General features: G+C 44.2%; 1 non-coding gene across 1 annotated transcript; it reads left to right on the top strand.

Annotated features, from left to right (window-relative positions):
- Positions 1–323: 323 nt before the first annotated feature.
- On the top strand, positions 324–427 carry LOC115802190 (U6 spliceosomal RNA). The gene has a single exon (XR_004022589.1). It is a non-coding gene; the product is annotated as a U6 spliceosomal RNA (small nuclear RNA).
- The last annotated feature ends 21982 nt before the right edge of the window (positions 428–22409 follow it).

The raw sequence follows: 22409 nt of genomic DNA, 5'->3' as shown, positions 1-22409 counted from the left end.
GCTAGTTGCCTCCGAGGTACACTGTGGTCAATTTAGCCAGGCAAGAAGAAAATGGTGCCTGCATCTTTGGTCTATTTTTTTAAATCAGCTCAGTTCCACATATGGAAATTCGGGGAAATATGGGGGAGATGGTTGGTACAAGTTTAGCATAATTATTTACAAAGGAAACAAAGAAATGGAAGCTTCACTCAGAGTGATATTCTTAGTAATATTAGCTGTTCACCTGTGTCCAGAGATGATAGGCATTGAATACATGTATAAATAGGTAACCAATAATGTAGCTCAGTGGTCATGAGATAGTGACAAATTAAGATTACATTCTTGTGATCACTTCGGCAGCACATATACTAAAATTGCAATGATGCAGAGTTTAACATGGCCCCTGCCCAAGGATGACACACAAATTCATGAAGTGTTCCATATTTTTGCACATGAAAGGATGCTCAACATCACTAATCATTAGAGAAATGCAAATCAAAACTACAATGAGGTATCACCTCATACCACACAATGGCCATCATCAAAAAGTCTACAAACAATGCTGTAGAGGGTGTGGAGAAAAGGGAACCCTCTTACACTGTTGGTGGGAATGTAAATTGATACAGCCACTATGGAGAACAGTATGGAGGTTCCTTAAAAAACTAAAAATAGAACTACCATATGACCCAGCAATCCCACTACTGGGCATATACCCTGAGAAAACCATAATTCAAAAAGAGACATGTACCAAAATGTTCATTGCAGCTCTATTTACAATAGTCAGGACATGGAAGCGACCTAAGTGTCCATCGACAGATGAATGGATAAAGAAGATGTGGCACATATATACAATGGAATATTACTCAGCCATAAAAAGAAATGAAATTGAATTATTTGTAGTGAGGTGGATGGACCTAGAGACTGTCATACAGAGTGAAGTAAGAGAAAGAGAAAAATAAATACCATATGCTAACACATATATATGGAATCTAAGAAAAAAAACGGTTCTGAAGAACCTAGGGGCAGGACAGGAATAAAGATGCAGATGTAGAGAATGGACTTGAGGACATGGGGAGGGGGAAGGGTAAGCTGGGACAAAGTGAGGGAGTGGCATGGACACATATACACTACCAAATGTAAAATAGATAGCTAGTGGGAAGCAGCTGCATAGCACAGGGAGATCAGCTAGGCGCTTTTTGATCACCTAGAGGGGTGGGATAGGGAGGGTGGGAGGGAGACACAAGAGGGAGGGGATGTGGGGATATATGTATATGTACAGCTGATTCACTTTGTTATACAGCAGAAACTAACACAACATTGTAAAGCAATTATACTCCAATAAAGATATTTAAAAATATATTTTAAAAAAGATTACTTTCCTGATTGAAGAAATGCCTATGGAAAAAGACTGTCTGTAGCCTTTAATAATAATAGTATTAATAATAAGCTCGAGTTGTTGACTTAAAAAGAACAGATGCCGACTTGCATATTTCAGTCGTTTAGATGTAATTCACATTACTTATTCATTTAATATCAAAATGCATTGAAACAATGAAACATTGAGCCTACAAAGGCCCTTGCCTCATATTCATATTAATATTATTAACTTGCATGATTCTGAGGATGACCCTTGCGTCCCAGGGATGGCAACAATCGCCCAGAAACCAGGAAACATCCTTGCTGAAGCAAATCTGCTGATACTCGATTTTGGCTGTTCAGCGGGGGTCATCCCTCCTTGTGGGGGGCTAACAGGTGTTGTGGGCATGACCCACCTTTGGGGGAGGTGAAACTGACTTGCTTCTGAGGGTAAAGGGTCAGATGAGTGGTTGTATCTAAAAACTATTCCAGCGCTCCATTTTTTGTTCTTTTGATATTTGCACAGTCCGTTTGTACATAGGGTAAGAAAGCTCACTTTACCATTTTTGTTTGCTGAGATAGGTCTGGTTCACCACCCTCAGCCCAGGAGGGGAAATGAGGCTGAGAGTTTCCCTAGAGTCAAAGTGCAGGGCAAGATGTAAACTATGGGCCTCTCCTACGTCAAGTTCAACAGCCTCTCCGCTACCACGGCAGCCTTGGTCTTAGCGCTTAAGGTGCCACCCAAACTGAACAGGGACTCCTCTGAGGTGGAATCCAGCTCCACTGTGCCATTTTCTAGCTGTGCAGTCTTGGGTTAGCCAGTCCTCCCCTGTGGGTAGGATCAAATGAGAAAACTTTGCAAAAGTGCTTTGTCAACTGTGAAGAGCCTTACAAATAGAGAGACATTTATGACTCAAGAGGCAGCTTTTCAGTCCAACTGAAAACAGATTTTTCTGCATGAGAAACTGTTCCTGTGAAAGGCAACAGTGAGAGATTCAAGGGTGGAAAGTGTATGCTCTCTCCTCTGTTCTCTTTTTGGTGACTTACAATTAATGATTCCTTTCAAGCAGATACCAAATGCAGCATCACTATTGATCAATAGATGTTCTTCCCCAATTGTTTGTGTTAGCTCTCTACTTTTCAACCGAAGACTACACTTGTGCTCTTTGAGGAAACATACGCTTGCACACGTACACACATGCTCTCTTTCCCAGCACAGATGGAAAGCAGTCTGAGTTCACATGAGTGAGGTCACAGGTACTTCCTGTGTGCTGGCGTGGTCTTTCTATAGCTAGGCTCACCCTCACCACCACCCCAAGTGGATGGAAAACGTGAGCTGCCCCTGACGAGATGATGTGAGCCGACCTCAGTGTTTGGTAGAAAGGCCCTGGGGAATTGTATGTCTGGAGGCCTTCCCCTCTGTGCCCCCAGAAGTCACTTTGACATCCAAAGGCCATCCATGGCCTGTGCTGGGTTGACTAATTTGCCCTTACGCGATCAGACCATAGGGTCAGGCCAGAAAACAATAACTGATGATCATTTTCCTGAATTAAGAAATAAAGGGACACATGGAGCATCTCCAAACTGGAACTCAAACTGTACCATGTGCAGTAACTCAGGCTTTAATGAAAACGGATGCTGGACTAACTGCTAATCTGGGCAAAATCAGAAACGCAGCTTGCTGCGTGCAATCCATGCAAAAGGGATGCTGGTACCTATTGAGAGCAATGCAGTAAGGCCCCCGCCTGCTTTTGGTTTGGGGGCACAAACTTACACCGCCTCAAGGAGGCTGTTGCAAATAGGGAAATAAACAAAAGCGGGGTCTACCACGGGCACCAGGGTCATCATTCAATGGCAGCGTCCCCCCAAAATGCCAAAAGAATCTTGGGAGTGTGTGTCTGGTCAGTTCAGAAGCCATGCAATTCAGAAGCTGTGCACTATGGGAAACACCAACTCTCCAGGTTGGCATGTCATTTAGGGGGTCAGCCCTACCTGGAGAAAGATAAGCACATCTCAATTTTGGCCACTGGCTGTCACAAGCCTGGGGCAGTTCCCCACACTAGACAATTTCATGTTTATAACTCCTCTGTCCCAGAGCCACAGCTTGCATTAGCCCTGCCCATCCTGCTTGGCGGCATGCCCAAGCCACTCCCACACAGCTAGTCCAAGCCAGCCCCAGTTTACACGGTGAAGTCTGGACGTTCCCCTGACTCGGCAGAGCAGCCCGATGATTCCTCAGCTGCTGCTGCCTCTCTCCATCTCTCCATCTCATCCATCCTGACCCGCGTAGCCATCCTCCTAGACAGGCTGGCTGGTCCACCATGCACAATGGTCAGGCTGTGCACAGAGAATTGATGGATGCTCGCACCCCTCACGACTCCATCGCTGAGCAGAGCCACATGTTCCCCCTCCCCAGCGCTGCTTAGCTTCACTCAACTAATTTGAAACAGTGATCTGGACACCAGAAAATGCTCTAATCCTGCTCTGTGGACCAGGCCGCTCCACCCGTGGCAGGGACCTACCCCACTGCCGCATAAATGATCCTCCCGGTTGGCTCATTCGTCACAGCCTGCCCTTGGTTCAGTGGCTTTGTCTGGGTCCTGCAGGAGGTGACATTCTGTCAAGAAGACCTGCACAGTTCTGTCATCTCCCTTCTCCAGCCGATCCATCAACCCAGTCTCCCACATTCCATCCTGGGCCCTTCTTGTTTCCTTCTGAGCAGAAGGGAACTTTTGCTTATTTCCATTAGATCAGCTGTGCTCACATGTAATGTGCATCGGAGAATTTTATCGGAAATGCAGATCTCTGTACCTAGGGATTCTGATTCAGTAGTGTGGGAGCTAGTCCCAGGAATCTGCATTTTTGTTAAGTACCCACCCCAGGGGATTCCAGTGTGGTGATCCAGGACTGTAGCTCGAGAAACCACTGCAGGGGGCGGGGCACAACAAGGCCAAGGACGAGGGCCTGCCTCTTGTTTGCCACCATTCCCCCAGCTTTGACGTGATGCTTGCTCACAGTAGTTGCTCAGCAAACACCTGTGCTGGATGAATGATTGAACGATGACAGCCAGAGAGGTATCCTGGTTCCCCAAGGGCAGTGAGTAATGGGCTCATCCTTCTGGAATTATTTGGGAACGTCTAAATAGAGCGGCAGAGTTCATATGCTTTAACTTGGTAATTTCTTCTGGGAGGAATATACATAACAAGTATGATAAGAAAGGTTAGAAAATTGTTCTTTACATAAAAGGAAATTTGGGATCTTGTGGACATCAGGCAATAGAAGGATGACCAGGGTGCCTGTGATGTTTTCTCATGAAAGAATTCTACCTGGGCAGTTAGAGTGCAAGCCAGGTGTATGTGAAATGATGCAAACGAATGAAGAAGCACCCCACATGGTCTGTTCCCACCGAGGAAGTGTGCGCACAGATGAAGCTCGAACATGCACATGGCAGGTTACGAGTGGTTAGCAATTAATGTTCGTTTGGTTCTTTTTATGTACAAAAGCACAAATCCATACAAACTAAATAAAAACAAATGAGGCTGCTGCCACGTGGCTGGCCTAGAGCTCCTGGTAAACATCTGAAGAAAATGATGGCAAGAGGCAGAGAGCTGGGCTCAGAGAAAAAACATCAGAGACGTGCGTTGGTTTTGACAGAGGAAATCACTCCCAGATGCTGGATGTGGTCTTTCCAGGTTCCTCCGTCTCGCTTCCCGAGTGGCAGGCTCAGGGCTAGTTCAGGGTCCTCTCTCTCCACCCTTCCTCTTGCCTGGATCCTCTGCCCAACCCAGGGTCCTCCTGGCCTGGTCCCAGTGGATCAACACAAGACCTGTGTCCTCAAGAGCTGCTCATGTGCCCAGCCCTTCCCAGCCTGGCCCTTCACAGGGCCCCTCAGATGTGCAGCTAGAGACACAGTGCAGGTCTTAAAGGAACCAAAGAAGAGCATATTCCTGAGGGTGTGCCTGAACTGACCAGTCACACTCTTCACGTTCCAGGCCCTTCTCTCTCCTAGCACCTGCATTTTGGAGATTCTTCCCCAAGGGTTTGTGGGTTAAACAGGGAGGCATTGGCAGAACCAAGCTGTCGTAGGCTGCCTTGCAGCTGACCGCAGAGAAAGTCTGGCCCAAAGGTGCCTTTGGGGAGGTGAAGCAGGGAAAGCAGAGAGAACACAGTTTCTAAAAGACTAGCCAGGCTGATCGGGCCAAACAGCATTAGTGGTAGCATCTTTCTCCACTGCCAAAGAAACAGCGTATTAATTGCCCTGGCTTTGGCGCTAGTGCTTTGGAAAACAAAAACAAAATGTCACAAGGTCCCAAAGCCAATGGCTTGCTAAGAGCATTAGGATCGTCACCGTCACCGTGGGAATGAAGCACCAGCTTTCTCTTTTAAATGAGGGGAGGGTGTAAAGTGTTTAATGCTATCCCACAGCTCTCACTGCTGCCGGGATTCCCTTTAGCCATTCCTGGAGTAGAACAGCCAGGTAGCACAGAGGCGCTGAACACAGGGACCTGGCAGGTGGGGGCATAGACTGTGGCAGCTGCTGGAAGGACAAAGACAGAGAGCACTGTCACTCGCCCTTGGGCCACCAGCCTCAGCTGTACTTCCCCAAGGGCAGCGCACGCTGGAAACAGGCATGGAGACTCCAGACCTTCTGTAATGGACAGGGCTGTTCTGCTCAACAAATTCCTGCCCAACATTTGACTGTCCCACTAGACAATCCTGGAGGAGAAACATCTATTTATAATTTATCTGAGCCTGGACCCTAACTTGTATTTAGATACAAAACCTCAAGCATTACTTGCGTGGTTTTAATATTCACTGAGCTCTGAAAATGCACTTAACGTGTAAATCAAGGGAAGATTGTACTTTGTTTTTTATTGCAGTGAAATTCACATAAGAGAAATTAACAATTCATGCTGTCTTAAAGTGTATAATTCAATGCGCTAAAGGCATGAATATATGTTCACATTGTTGTGCATTCACCACCCCTATCTCGTTTCAAAACCTTTCATTTCCCCAGAAGAGAACCCCCGTACCCATTAAGCAGTCCCTTCCTACCTGCCACCCACCCACCTCCAGCCCCTGGTAACGATCCATCTGCTTTGTGTCTGGATGGATTTACCTGTTCTGAATGTTTTATCTCATGTAAATGGAATTGTACAATATGTATGTAATCTTTTGTGCCTGGTTTCTGTTTTCAAGGTTCATCCATGCTGTAGCAAGCATCAGTACTTCATTCCTTTGTAAGGCTGAATAATATTCCTTGTACATATATTCCACACTTTGCTTATCTGTTCATCCATTGATGGATATATGTGTTGTGTCCACCAATTGCTGTTGTAAATAGTGCTACTATGAACATTCCTGTACAGGTATTTGGTGGAGTAGCTGTTTTCCATCCTTTTGGATATATACCTAGGAGTGGGATTGCTGGGTCATACAGTAATTCTCTGTTTAGCTTTTTGAGGAATCCATAGTTTGTTTTGTATGAAACTCTAGCAGAAGTTGCTCGTTATTTCTGAAAATCACCCTGCTGATGACCATGCCTAGGTCAAGTCTACATCTGTGGCTCTTGCACTCATGATGATCAACAAGCAGGAGCTATCACCTGACTATGTTAATTATTACAGCCAAGCATTTACACACTGGAAAATATTATTTCCTTTTGTGCTATAGCCAGGTCATTATATTAATTATTATTAATGATTTGTGTAGGTAGGTTATCTTATCTATAAAAGATATAGGGGGGCTTCCCTGGAGCGGCTGGGCCCGTGAGCCATGGCTGCTGAGCCTGCGTGTCCGGAGCCTGTGCTCCGCAACAGGAGAGGCCACAACAGTGAGAGGCCCGCGTACCACACACACACAAAAAAGATACAGGATAAGGAGCATTATAAGCATTTTTGAAAGGAGGAGTTACATCTGGTAGAGTTAAGAATCACTACAACAGTGTCTTAGTCTGTTTGAGTTGCTGTAACAGAATCCCATAGACTGGGTGCCTTATAAACAGAAATTGATTTCTCACAGTTTTGGAGTCTGGGAAGTCCAAGATCAAGGCACAGGAAGGTTCAGTGTCCAGTGAAACCTCGCTTCCTGGTTCATAGACAGCTGTCTTCTCACTGCGTCCTCACATGAGAGAGCTTTCTGGGGTCTCTTTTATAAGAGCACTAATCACATTCATGAGAGCTCCACCCTCATGACCTAATCACTTCCCAAAGTCCCTAACTCCAAATACCATCACATTGTGGGTTAGGTTTCAACATAGGAATTTGGGGGTGGGAGGGACACAAACATTCAGTCTATAGCACAGAGGGTGTTGAACTGCATGCCAGCACTTTGTATCTGTGGAAACAAGGTGACATTGATACTGGAATTGCCAGCCAGGCCAGTGTTGACACATATCGTCTGACAAAACGCTGTGGTTTCCATACCTATAGCCCAAAAGTTACAGGTGTGGCAGCCTCGAAACACATAACTACTGGAGTCCTGGGATAACATTTGTGGTGAGGGTGTTGGACGATATACAATAGAATGAGCATAACATTGTTTCTGCTCAGACAGGGGGATATTTACAGAGCACCTCTTCCCAGAAGTAGTTGTATCCACCAAAGCCTGGATAATATCCCCTCACTTGCATGCTGTATAGAAAGGGAAGCTAGTCACTAATAAAGCAGTGGGGAATTTTGAGAGGGTCAGCCTCCTTAAATTTCATCTGCACTTCTTCAGGGCAGTAAATTAGAAACAGGGAAAGATGGAGTTGTAAAATAGTTGACAAAAACACTATACTTAAAGTATCATGCTACTTAGTAAATTCATGACTGGTTGCTTCTGGGACGGGGGGACGGAAATTTGATCAAAAGATACTTCAAATTTCTCTGTAATATTTTATTTCTTCTATAGTAAAAAACCCTTTCAGAAAATAGATTAGCATGTTGATATTTGTAAATTCTTGGAAGTGAGACTATGATGTTGTTTATATATTCTCTGTAAACTTCTGAAATTTTTCCCTCAAAATCAGATAGATAGATAGATAGATAGATAGATAGATAGATAATCTTAGAGCACTTCTAGACAGAAACTGAGCATTCTCAGTAATTTATATAAAACCTCTAAATGCAGGTTATCTCAGAATATTGAGTAAAGTTCCCTGTGCTACACAGTAAGTCCTTGTTGGTTATCTATCTTATATATAGTAGTGTGTGTATGTTCATCCCAAGCTCCTGATGAGAAAAGAACCTGAAAAAGAATGAATATGTGTATATGTATAACTGAATCACTTTGCTGTACACCAGAAACTAACACAACATTGTAAATCAACTATACTCCAATAAAATTAAAATTAAAGAAAAACTGTAATGTGACAACTCTAATGCAAACTAATGAGGATCACAGAAAAGTAGCCATCATGGGAGCAGGATGTTGAAAGGAGAGGAGAACCAGAGAGGACCATTTCCCATGACCCCTTTTGCAGTCTGGAGAAATGTTCCAACAGTTCATCCTTCATACACGATGACAGGCATTAATACCAGAGCCACATGCAAGAGTAATTTTGTTTGTTGTGTTTATAAGCATTTAAATTACTGTTTTGTACTCTGTGTCTAGATGGGTTGGTCATCTCAATTAATCTTTTATGTTCTCCAAATGGCATCCCATGCTAAAAGAACTTTTCCAGGCATTGCTTAAGGTAAACCTGAGGCCAGGTGGGACCCAACTGACATTTCAGATGACATTAAGCAAGTCTGATGCTTAAGAGAGCCAACCAGTAAGATGCCTGTGGTGGATTAAAGATGACCACTAATTCTTTGTTTCTCCTCCTGTCAAAAAGGTGGAATGTATTTCCCATCCCCTGGAACTTGAGCTGGCCATGTCTTGCTTGACCAATAGAATTCAGAGGCAGTGATATTCTCGAACTTCTAAGGCTGAGTCATAGAAGCCTTGCAGCCCCTGCCATGATTCTTAGAATGCTCAATCTGGGAGAAGCCAATGACCATGCAAGTCTGACTACTCTGAGACTACCATCCTGTGAGGTAGCCTAATCCAGGTGAGCAAAGATGCCACGTGGATACAGAACAACGACCCACCAGCCCAAGCTTCTCTGGCCATTCCAACCCAGACACCAGACGTGGAAGTGAAGAGGCCATCTTGGACATTTCAGTCCCACCAGACATGACACGGAGAAAAACCGAGAAACCCAACTGACAGCTGAGATCACAGCCTCAGATATATGGCCCCAGTTAAAACATCCCAACCAACTGAGTCACCCAGTCATCATGGAACAGTGATGAGCTATTCTCACTGAGCCTCATCCCAATTCCTGACACACAAAATCCTAAGCACAATAAACGTTGTTTAATGCCACTTAGTTTTAGGGTTGTTTTTTTCCTCAGAAATTGATCACTGGAATACTTCCCTTACCTGAACAGTGCCTAAAGATTCGCTTACTGCCCGGATGGGCAGGAATTCACACACACCTTAATTATCCAACCCGCCTCCGACGTGAAAGTGGATGTTTTCTTGACATGAGATGATTATATAACTTTGCTGTTATTTGTATCTTGTTTTCTTGTTTTTATTTTGTTATTTACATATCTGAGGACAAAGGCCAAAGTTTGTTCCAAGGACAGGTGGTCCTTGGGGATGGGAGGAGGGCAAGAAAAATGCCATGGTTTTAAAAAAAAAAAAAAAAAAAGGTGGGAAATGCTGGTAAAAAAAGTAAATAGGTGTCACTCTTGCAAGATTTCTCAAAGCCATGAGTATATAAATGTGCATTGTGAATCATCAAGATGAAAACAGAAGATGAAGCATTTCCCCAAGTCTGTTAGATCATGAAAAAGGTATTTTGGTCCCAAGTACCATCTTGCAGGATTAGCACTTCACAGAGCATCCGAGCCACTTGCTCACATTGGTGTTTCTGTCTTGGTTTACAACTGTTCAGTAGGCAGCTGTGTGCACATTGTCTGGAAGCACAGCACACAGCAGTGCACTCTGGGAGTTGCACACATGAAATGAGCCTTTGAAAGAAGCCAAAGAGCAATGCAGAAATGACACTCAGAGGGTGCACTGAGTGTCATTAAACCTCGCATCTCTTCTGATTGGTTAGTGCAATTGCCATATTGATGGTTAAATATTTTTACCAACGTCTTTGGAATTATAAAGATTGGGAGAGGAAAGGAAACCAATGATGGTGGAAATGATCACATAGCCCCTCTTGTCATTGTTAAAAAAATCATTTTGCTTTTCATTCTGGGAAGCATGTGCCCAGGAATATTAGCTAGCCTTCTCACTTGACCCCAATAGAACTGTCCTTTCCATGTTACCAAATGAGCTTCGTGATCAGTCATGCCAATTTCAGCTGGCCAAGTGCCCAAGCAGTGCTCAAGGCTGGTCCAAGTGTTTCTTCCACCAATTTGAGCTGTCAAATTCATTCATTCTCCTAGGTTAGAATGTCATCCCCAAAAGAGACATTTCCTGAAAGCCAAAGCTCATGTGTTCCTAGGAACACATCCAAGCTGGGCTCAGCACTGCTCTGACATAGGCAGGAACCGCACGATGAGGAATTCAGAGAAGCAAATACAGCCTCCCCACACTCGGACCTTTCCCACTCTGAATGCTTATTCCCAGTCACCAGGGACTGGATGACCATGTTTTTCTAGGTTCCCCATGCCCAGATAAGCATGAGGACTCTTCCTGCCCTCGTCATTGACTCCATAGTTTGGGGGGTTTCCTATAAGCTTGGGGTGCTTTTCTTTCATGGTTCAAGCTAGTCTCGTATTTTACATCCCTCCCTCTCCCTATTATAGGACTCAGGATATTGGATTGTGATTATCCACCTATATGTTTATATGCGCCACTGAATGTTGTAAGGCTAGGAATCCTCGTTTACCCCGCATCCCCAGTGCCTAGCAGAGTGCTACCTGTTAGCTGCCTCATCCTGGGTATCTCATCTGTTTCTCTGGCAGGAAGAAGGAGAAAGAAGAAAAGATGAAGAAAAAAATAAAGTGTCAGCTAAATCCACCTCCTTTTATCAAGAAAAAAACATATCTATCCATTCTAAAAATCCACCCAGTAGACTATTTTTACAGCTCATTGTCCAAGAATGAGTCACTAAGCCACCCCCTGAGTAAAGGAATCCATGCCAGGAACGGGGTGATTTCTAATAAGGCATTTGATTGCCCTAAACAAAATAGGGCTCCTTAGTAAGGAAGAAGGGCAGAATAGATGCTGAATCAGCAACCCGTGTCTGATGATCAAAATGAAAAGACCAGGCCTGTTTTTATTCATAAAAATAAATCAATAAAGATTTTAGAAGGTGTGCTTGGCCATTTATTTCTATCTACAGGTAAAGATGACAATTTTATTTACCTAAGAGTCCACTGAGAAATTCTTATACTCCTCTGGCCGGTGGAAGCATCAAATTGGGGCCGGGGTGGCGGGTGTCTTTTCTTTTTAAATAAATCACTGGGCTGTCAGAAATTGAGCACAGCCTCTCCCAGTTTGGGTTCCTTTGTGAATCACCAGACCACATCCCCTTCCACTTATTTGCCTGTGTTGTGCTGCAAATGACGTTTAAAAGACATTTTTTTCCCAAAGAAAATGTAAAGAATATAGTTCCCCCACAGCTACCACCCAGGATAATGAACTATAGCTGCTGTCATGCCAGGAGGGCTTAATGACAGTGTTGGATGTGTGTGTGGACAGCCGAGCCTCCTTTCAAAGTTGTCTCTCTGAATGGGCTTCAAGATGTTTTGACAATTATCTGTTACAAAGAAACTCACTATTAATTGCATATTGTCATAGCTCTTAATCCAACGTAACTGTTAGGCCAACAAAGCATTCTATCCTCAGGAGAAGGGGACGCAGACACGGCCCAATCTTTTCCCACTGGGTAAGTGGTTTCTCTAAGTCGCTCTCAGCTCCCTGTCTTCAGTTTTCATGGATAAAATCAAGGGAAAAAGCTCCACTCTCTGTGCATGACTTCAGCACTTTGCCAGCCAGGAGTTAGAATGACTCATCCCAGGATCTGTCAGGAAAATGCAACCACAGGAGCAGCGTTTCTCATTAAGGTTCATGGAGGACATTAGGGACCCAGAGGCATTAAGGCTGCAGAAGCCCCGAGAAGCTCAGACAATGCTAATGATGCTCCCTGGCATGTTCCCATATCCCTTCCACCCCTCTGTGTGATTTGATGCTGGAGAAAATGTGCTTTAGTGGGAGGCTGCTGGGTAAGGCGGTCAAGGAGAGGAGAAGCAAAAGTAGGATGGAAATGTCAAAAAGTCTTAATTGGAGGAGTATTCATTGTTCCTTAAATCTGAGAAGAAAGAACCATATCATTATTGTACTAGGTTCAGGAGCCTTACTTCACCTCGGACAAAGTCAGGGAGTTGAATCTCCTGGAACCTTAATCCACTCCCTACATCCCTATGGCGTGATTTTCTGAAAACACAGATTCAGTCACATCCTTCCCCTTCTTATTCACCTCCAGAGACTCCCATTGCCTGCTAGATAAAGCCCATACCTCTCAGCCTGGCCTGCGAGTTCTTACACGGCTGCGCCCAGCCTACGCTTCCAGGCTTGTCTCCTACCACCCTCCCCCAGCCACACGGGGACCACAAAAGACTACTCACTGTCCCCACAGTCAGTGCACTTTCATGCTTTCGGACCTTGGTTCATGCTGTTCCCTCTCCCTAGAACACTTCCTCTTCCTTCTTGCCTAAGAATTCTTGTTATCCTTCAGACCCAATTTAGATGTCACCTCCTATGTAATGCCTGTCGCAAGCCCTGTGGCAGAATTTAACTTACCTCCCCTGGACTCTCTGCACTCTGCTTCTACTCAGCTATGCCACTTATCGTACTGTAACATCATCATGTTTCTGTCTCCTGTTTAGTTGGAAGGTGATTTTCTTCTCAGCAGGAGTTGTATCAAATTGGCTGGTATAGTTCAAGCAACGAGTATAGGTAAAAGGAGATGTAGAGTATGTTAGAGGATGGGAAGAAAATGGAAGGGTGGATGGATAGATGGATAGTTAATTTGTATTATATTAGGTATCTTGGGCAGTTAAAGAGGATCTCCCAAGCCTGTGAACTGAAAGAAATCTGTAAATAAAGAGTCATTAAACTGAGACTCAGATGATCCAGTCCTATTAGCTTTATAGGTCCCAATATCCCTATCTAATAAATCAGGAAGGCATTTCCTGTTCTAATATTGCATGAGTCAGTAATAGTCTAAACCATTGCCATCCAGTTGCACTTTCTCTGGGAATGGAAGTGTTCTAAAATTTGTTCTGCCCAAGAGAGTAGCCATTCGTCACATGTCACTATTGTATACTTGAAATGTGACTAGTGCAACTGAAGAACTGATTTGTAACTTTAATTGATTTTAATTTTATATTTAAATAGCTACATATGGCTAGTGGCTACCATATTGGACAATACAGGTGTAATCCATTACTCACAATGTTATACCTCAGTATACTGCTACTTAATACCATCAAAGGCATTTCTAGGCAGGCTCAAACCGCACAGAGTCTTCTTGTGCAGGCAATAAAGACACCTATGTGGGGTGAAATGAGTGGTGTTCTACCGTCTCTCATTTCTCAGCTAAACATAACTCCTCCACTGACCTTGCCCTAACCTATCACACCTACCTGGCCTGAATTCACTCCGAATGATCAGGAGAAGCCCAAAGATGCCCAATCGAGAGGTCCAAATCTACTGATGAATCTCAAAGTTTGAACGGATACATCTCCAATCCCCTTGCCCTGGTGCTCAAAGTTGTCACCCCCGTGAGGGCAGGAATAATGTCTTGTTCATCACCGTATCTCTCGGGACATCTAGAATCCTGCCTGGCACTTAGCAAATGCTCATTCACATTAACTTAATTAATTTACCAGAATTGCCAATAGGGAAGAGTATTCTAGTTATAGACTTGAACTCTCAAGACCAACAATTTCACTCCCAAAAGCCTATCTGCCCATCCAAGGTGGTCAATCATAAAACCTCACTCAACGTGCAGCAACAGACAGGTCTTAAACACCTGCTGTGTGTCTAATCCTAGGCCTCTGGCCACTTACTCAGGACCCTGTACACAGGGTCTTGTATATTCTGTATACAGAATACCTAAGACAAAGTCCCTCCCCTCCAAGAGTTCACAGTTTAGTAGGAAACAGAGAAACACAATCAATTCTAATTCTAGAAGCCAGTTAATTCCAATAGAAGTGCATGTAAGAAGGCATACAATAGTTCTTCATTTTTAAAGTTTAAGAATCTCTGTTCTGGGCTTCCCTGGTGGCGCAGTGGTTGGGAGTCCGCCTGCCGATGCGCATCCGGAGCCTGTGCTCCGCAACGGGAGAGGCCACAGCAGTGAGAGGCCCGCGTACGGCAAAAAAAAAAAAAAAATCTCTGTTCTCATCACAAGAAAAATATTTTTGTAACTATGATGGTGACGGATGTCAACTAAACTTGTTGTGGTGATCATTTCACAGTGTATACAAATATCAGATCATTTTGTTATATACCTAAAACTAATATAATATGTCAATTATACTTTAATTTAGAAAAAGGATCTCAGGATTGGACATCATGGTGGACATCGGGTTGCATCACCCAGATAGTCCTTCAGTGAAGGAACTGTTGTCCCAGCACTTCTAAGTGCTGTTGGCAGACAGTCTCCAAACACAAGTTTCTTCTGATAGCCCTCATCCAATGCCTGGACAATGCAGGAGTATAAAGGCCCAGTCATCTTGCACCACTTCTAGATAAATCTGAAAAGCCTTTTAGCTCCAGATATCACAAGAATTCAGCTGAGACTGTTCTTAGACCTGCATCCAAGCTTGATTTCTTCCTCTGAACACTTCTGCTTCCTTTCCTTCCTTTCCCAACAGCCTTCCTTAATAAACCTCTTACATGCTAAACTCCATCTCAGAGTCTGCTTCCCAGAGAGCCCAACCTACAACAATTAGTAGCAGAGGAATAGATAGGGGTCTTGGAACTTCATCACTTCCCATCTGTCTGGCAGAGACCCCATCACACTGATGGAAGCTGGAGCACTTCTAGCCCATGGCACAACATAGCAGTCAAGTCCAGTCAAAAAACAGCCACTGGTGCTGTATTGTGTTGAATACCAGTGGAAGGGGGTATATTAGCTATTGCAGTGTATCAGGTGTTTGAGAAATATGGCCACCGTAGTAATTACAAGACCAATATTGGCTATTATTAAGCTTCACTGATACTCTGAAAAAATATAAGAAAATCTCAGAGGATTAATCCCAACTGAAAGTTAGGTGTGAAAGCCAGAAGACCTTCTTGGTAGCATACAAAGAAGCTCTCATTTCCTGCAGTGTGAGGGCAGGGAAAGCTGGAGACCAGGACCAAGATATAATTGTCAGAATAGCTGAGCCCAAAGTTTGGTTAGGATAAAATGGGACCCTGACACAAGAAATGGGAACAGCTGGGTTAACCCCCGTTCCCAAATTTTGAATCCACAGACTCCCCTGAGCTTTCTGAGACTGCTGAAGAGGCCCACCCTCCCTATTAAGAAGTTGCATTCCACCACTGACTGGAGATTATGAGAGTCTTCTCCGCTGCAAGGCCACAAGTGCCCCACCCAAGATCTGCCCTCACGTCCCTTCCTGGGTTATAACTAGGTTTAGTTAAGTCACAACATAGCCCAACTGGGGACAAGCTGACAAGGGGGAAAAAAAGGAACTATACCCTTAAAGAGTTTCAAGCCCTAGCCAGCATGTACCAGCAAGAGCTGGGAGGGTACACTCAGAATTGTCTTCTGGAGGTGCTTAATCAAGAAGGTTGGAATATAAGTTTGGATAAGTAAGAGTTTGTCGATTTGAGAGCCCTCTCCCAGGATAAAAGATTTAACACCTTGGCAAGACCGCTAGAACAGGGGTCCCCAGCCCCTGGGCCATGGATGAGTACCGGTCCGTGGCCTGTTAGGAACTAGGCCACACAGCAGGAGGTGAGCAGCGGGCGAGCCAGCAAAGCTTCTTCTGTATTTACAGCCGCTCCCCATCACTCGCATTACCGCCTGAGCTCCGCCACCTGTCAGCATTATGGTGAGTTGTATAACTCTTACATTATATATTACAATGTAATCATAATAGAAATAAAGTGCACAGTAAATGTAATGCACTTGAATCATCCCCAAACCATCCCCCCACCCCAGTCCGTGAAAAAATTGTCTTCCATGAAACCGGTCCCTGGTGCCAAAGAGGTTGGGGATTGCTGCCCTAGAAGCTGGTATAAGCCTACAGCTAGACGGCTGCTGCAAAAACGGGAAAATCAATGCTCATGCTGAGTGAGGTTGAAATGCCAGAATTGCCATGGTTGATGGTGGAAGAAGGGATTAAAAGTTTCAGAAAAGTGGAGATGCTAGAGTGGATATAGTAAGAAAGACCAGAATGTCTACATGGTGATTTTGTTCCAAGGGAGGACTCTACAAAATGGCTAGTGAGAGGGGCACCCGCATCACCGAAAAATGTAGTGGTGGGTCTCTTCTCTAGGCCAAGGCTGACAGCAGGAAAGGCCATTATAGGCTCACTGATAGTAATGGGTGGAAAGGACTCTGAAATATAGAGGCAAGTTGGCAAAGCATAACCATTAGGAGCTAGGTGGATTCAGTTACCGTAATGAGTGGCAAGACTGGAGGGAGGCAGCGAGAAGGTGTTGACCTGAATAGAGTTGATGCAGTTGGTTCATAAAACATGAAGCACCTAAAGGCGAAATAGGTGGGCCGCCAACAAGGGTACTACTCAGTTTGTACCAGCTAAGGAAATGACACATGGGCGGTCAGGAGATTAGGGGTGGTTATTCCGATATCATAATCCCTTGCCTGTTTTTATGACCCAGAGCCCATTGCATGAAGAAGAGGCCAGATCCCAAGGGAAAAGGACCCTACGAAACCACAGAAGGTATTCACACTTCTGATTCCCACAGTTCTTCTCCAAAAGGATCCTCGAACATTTATCCAGGTAACCAAATTGAGGAGAGGGAGTACCCAAAGATTTTGAGGGCTGTTGGACACAGGATCCAGGTTGACATTGTGAGGAGGGGTCAATGGGAGCTAGATAATGAATGGAATCTTAGCCAAAGTCTAATTCGCAATGGGTCCACTGAGTCTGCTGACCCATCTGGTTGTCATTTCCTCAACCCCTGAATGTATATCAGAACAGACATACTCAGTGGTTAGCACAACCCCTACATGGCATCTTTGGACTGCAGAGTAAGAGCTATAAAAGTGTGGAAACTTCTACCTGCCACATCCCTGACAGCATCATAAAAAATAAAGTCATACCAAGGGAGTGTGCCAGAAAACAGGGCCTCTTTCAAAGATCTAAAAGTGCACAGTCCAATTGGTAACCCTAACCACATGCTGTTATTGAGGACTTGAAATGTTATTGGTGTAACTGAGGGACTGAATTTTTTTATTTTAATTAATAAAATTTTTAAACATACGCAAGTTAGTTATTTGAAAACTTTTCAATATGTTTGGAACAACTTGAGTACATGAGTCTACTTTTTCAATTGTAAATGTTATGAAACTTACATATAGATCAGGTATTTCCGATGAAATTTTGACATCTGAGTTAGAATGTACTGTAAGTATAAAATATACTTAGTACCCCCAAAACAGAGTGTAAAAAATCTCATTCATAGTGTTTTATGTTCATTACATATGAAAATATTGTTAATAGATTGAGTTAAATAAAATATATTGCTAAATTCAATTTCACTGCTTTTTTACTTTTTTTTCTTTTTTTTTGCAGTATGCGGGCCCCTCACTGTTGTGGCCTCTCCCGTTGCGGAGCACAGGCTCCGGACGCGCAGGCTCAGCGGCCATGGCTCACGGGCCCAGCTGCTCCGTGGCATGTGGGATCTTCCCAGACCGGGGCACGAACCTGCATCCCCTGCATCAGCAGGCGGACTCTCAACCACTGCGCCACCAGGGAAGCCCCTTTTTTACTTTTTTAATGTGACTATTAAACATTTTTAAATTACATGTGGCTCACATTATATATACAGTGGAAAGCACTGGTCTAAAGGATGCAGAAGCTGTGGTTCCAATCATATCTCCATTTAATTCAGCAGTCTGACCCCTGCAAAAGCTAGGCAGATCCTAGAGAATAACCACTGACTACCACAAACTCAGCAGGTGGAGACCCCAAGTGCAATCATCATGTCAGGTGTGATTTCTTTCCTAGAGTTGATTAATGGTGTCCTAGGTTCGTGTTATGTGGCACTTGATTTAACAAATGTGTTCTTTCCCGTCCCTGTCAGAAAAGAGGCTCAGAGACAGATTGCTTTCACATGGAATGGACAACAGTACACTTTTACAGTTTTGTTTCAATGGACTCAGACCTGGGTTCAAATTCCACATTTCTCCCCCCTTCCCCACTCCATGACTTTAGCGTTACCAAGCCTTGAATTTTTTTCCAAGCATAAAGTTAAATTAATTATATCCACCTCATAGGATTGCTATGAAGACCAACATGACCTAATATGTACATGGTGCCTGGCATAGAGTAAGCAATCGGAAAATATAGGTCTCGGGGCTTCCCTGGTGGCGCAGTGGTTGAGAGTCCACCTGTCGATGCAGGGGACCCGGGTTCATGCCCCGGTCCGGGAGGATCCCACATGCCGTGGAGCTGCTGGGCCTGTGAGCCATGGCTGCTGAGCCTGCGCGTCTGGAGCCTGTGCTCCGCAACGGGAGAGGCCACAACGGTGACAGGCCTGTGTACCGCAAAAAAAAAAAAAAAAAAGGAAAGAAAATATAGGTCTCTCTTCTCCTTAGTGGCCAGAGAGAAAAACTTTAAATGGTAAGTCTTCTAGGGCACTTAAGCTAGGGTAAATTGGATATTACCTTTATTTTGTTGTGATACATACTGGTAAGTGCAGGGAAGGCTGGTGCTTAGGCCACCTGCAGGATTTATATATTAGTGGCTCTCAACCCTGGCTGCAACCAAGGTTACATAATAGAATTAATTTGGAGAGTTTTTGAAAGATATGGATGATCAAGCCCCAATTCCAGGGATTCTGGATTAATTTAAATTTTAAAAATTATATTTAATTCAGTTATTGGAAAACTTTTAAATATGTTCAAGAATAACTGGTCTGGGGTAATACCCAGGTATGTTTTAAAAGTTCTCCCAGGAGATTCTAATATGCAACCAGGGCTTAGAGCCACTTTCCTACCTGGCCACCTTGTGTTCAGTCTTGGATACATGTTCTCCCCTCCTGGCAGCTCTTCTCAATGAAAACTCAGTGCTCATCAGCCACAGATAAAGCTTAATAAGATAATGGCATTTGGTATGTTTGAGATCCTTCCTAGGGGAGAGGGGTCATTGCCATTATTAGCACTTCAAGTTGAAAGTAAGGAATTAGAAGAGGAAGGCAGATCCCTTCTCTCCCTGCTCTGCCTCCCCCACTTCTGGATTTATCGTTCTGAATGTGTTGTGGAGTCCAGGGCCTGAGGAAGGTCCTGGAGCATCTTAACATGGAGGCAGCCCGGCCAAGCCCAGGTGTGACCTCGCAGCCGATGCTGTTTGCTATGAAACACAAGAACCCAAGTGTCAGCGTATTTGCAACACATTTCAAGATGGGTCAGGGGGCCAGGAGTTGATGATGAATTTTTTATTTATTTATATACTTACTTTGCTTACTGGCAAATTTGAGATGGGCAGGGTTCTCAAGCAGCTGCCGGAAAATCGTCAGGTTACAGAGAACAGGCCCCGATGGAGAGGGAAGAAGATAGATTCTGGTTGTGACATTCTGTGTGGTCAGCTCATCCCCTCCGATTCCCTGTCCCGTGGTGGAGTGAGGCACCAAGGGACGAGGGACGAGGTGTTTGTCATTGGCCTGCTGACTGGGACACTGGCAAGGGGCCACCTCGGCACGGAGCAGCAAATCAACTTTCCATTTTGTGTTCATTGTACAGCTGAGTTATCACAGCTGCCTGGCACCCCAGATGGGTGTGGTCACTTACTCCCCGGGCCTGGATGACAGAGTGCATTCTACCTCATTGCCAAGTCCCCTCATGAAGCCCACTGGGAGGGCTCAGGAAGGGAGCAAGTTCTTCAAGGGCAGGAACCAACTTCACACTGTTGACTTATGGTTAACATATGTCGCCCCCCACTTTTGGGGAATGTGTAAGTCACGTTACTTCTAATTTATACATGTTTTCACTGAAAATAGAAAACGCTACTAATTCTCACTAGAACCAGAAAACCTTAGCTTTGGAAGGACCTGAGAGGTAAACTAGTCCAACATCCCATTTAATGCCCTTCAAGCCACCCTTTCCCCAGTGAGTCATCTACCTGTCTCTACTCGATGGTCTTATGTGATGGGGAGCTCACCTGGGAGCAGATATCACTTGATTATCCAATGGCTATTATCCATCCCCAAACCAACTTAAATGAGTCTTTATTTTGACTTCAGAAGACAGTGCACCAAAAATCATTCGTGCTCCTGAGGGAGTAAAGGCATACATTGAGTTACCTGGCTCCATGCAGGGGGAGCACGGTGGAAAACAGATCCAATTATATCAGCCACAGGGCACTGGACATCTGGAGCCATTCATCACGCTCACACTTACTTCCCAGCAGCCTGGGAAGTTGCCCTGAGCACAGTAGCTTGGCATTTCTTTTCTTCTCTTTTCTTCTTAACATTTTCAAATCCTTTTTTCTCCTCCCACTCATCTGGCAGCCACTGTCAGTCCAAAGGCATTAAAGCCTTTGAGGACCCCCTGAACTCACCATCCATCCGGCAGAAGCATCTCCTCCGAGCCCTAAAATGACACTACTTGCCCTTCACTAAAGGGCATGTACTTCATTTGCTGAATTATAAAGAGCATGAGGTTTAGGGTGTCTCGGGCTTGACCCAAGATCTAAACCTACCACTCACAGCTCTGTGCCTGGAGGAAATGACTTAACCTCTGCATGTCATTTTCTCATCTGCAAAATGAGCTTAATACCAATCTTCAAAAAGATGGGAAAATGAAAGAAAATGTATGTATAGAAAACAATGCAACACAGTAACATTAACAAATCCAAGGGGAAAAAGCATATAACCACCTAAATAATGACAGAAGTTTTTTTGCTAAAATTTAACACACATTCATGATTAAAAAAAAAAATAGAGGCAAACTAGGAATACAGATGGACTTCTTTAACTGATAAAATGTATCCACAAAACATCTACAGTAAACTTCATGCTCAAGGGTGAAATGGTGAAATATTGCCATGGTTATCCAACGTTGTACTGGAAGTCCTAGCCCAAACACCAAGTCAAGAAAAAGAATAAACAATACTACGGTGGGAAAGGAAGAAATTCAACTGTCACTATTCAGAGTTGACATCATGGTCTAAGTGAAAACTCTAAAAGATTTTACCAATAAATTATTAAAACTTATTTAGTAAAATAATTTATTAAAATTATTAAAACAAGAAAATCTAGCAAGATTGCTGGAGGCACAAATCAAAATGCAAAAATCATTGTATTTCCATTGATAAATACCAAAAACAAAAAGAATTTTTAACTTTAAATACCATTTAAAAATAGAATCAGGGCTTCCCTGGTGGGGCAGTGGTTGAGAATCTGCCTGCCAATGCAGGGGACACGGGTTCGAGCCCTGGTCTGGGAAGATCCCACATGCCGCGGAGCAACTAGGCCCGTGAGCCACAACTACTGAGCCTGCGCGTCTGGAGCCTGTGCTCCGCAACGAGAGGCCCGTGCACCGCGATGAAGAGTGGCCCCCTGCTCGCCGCAACTAGAGAAAGCCCTCGCACAGAAACGAAGACCCAACACACCCAAAAATAAATAAATAAATTTATATTTTAAAAAAATAGAATCAAATCTATAAAGTATTTAGAAAAACATGTAAGTGTTCTGAATCCCCATCCTGGGCTTGTTCTTCACCCCACCCACCTTATCCTGCAGCAGCAAGTCACAAAAAGCTCTTCCCGACCCTAGCTACACACACACAGACACACAGACACACACTCTACTTTGCTAATCATGGCCAAGGGCTATGCCTGAGAAGGGACCAAAAAAGTAACATATTCACCACTTCTTGT

This window comes from Delphinapterus leucas, chromosome 8 (genome assembly GCF_059928025.1).
Source record: "Delphinapterus leucas isolate spDelLeu-1000000601 "Yukka" chromosome 8, BTC_Dleu_Yukka2, whole genome shotgun sequence".
NCBI classification, from domain to species: domain Eukaryota; kingdom Metazoa; phylum Chordata; class Mammalia; order Artiodactyla; family Monodontidae; genus Delphinapterus; species Delphinapterus leucas.
This window is presented reverse-complemented; position numbering and strand designations above follow the sequence as displayed.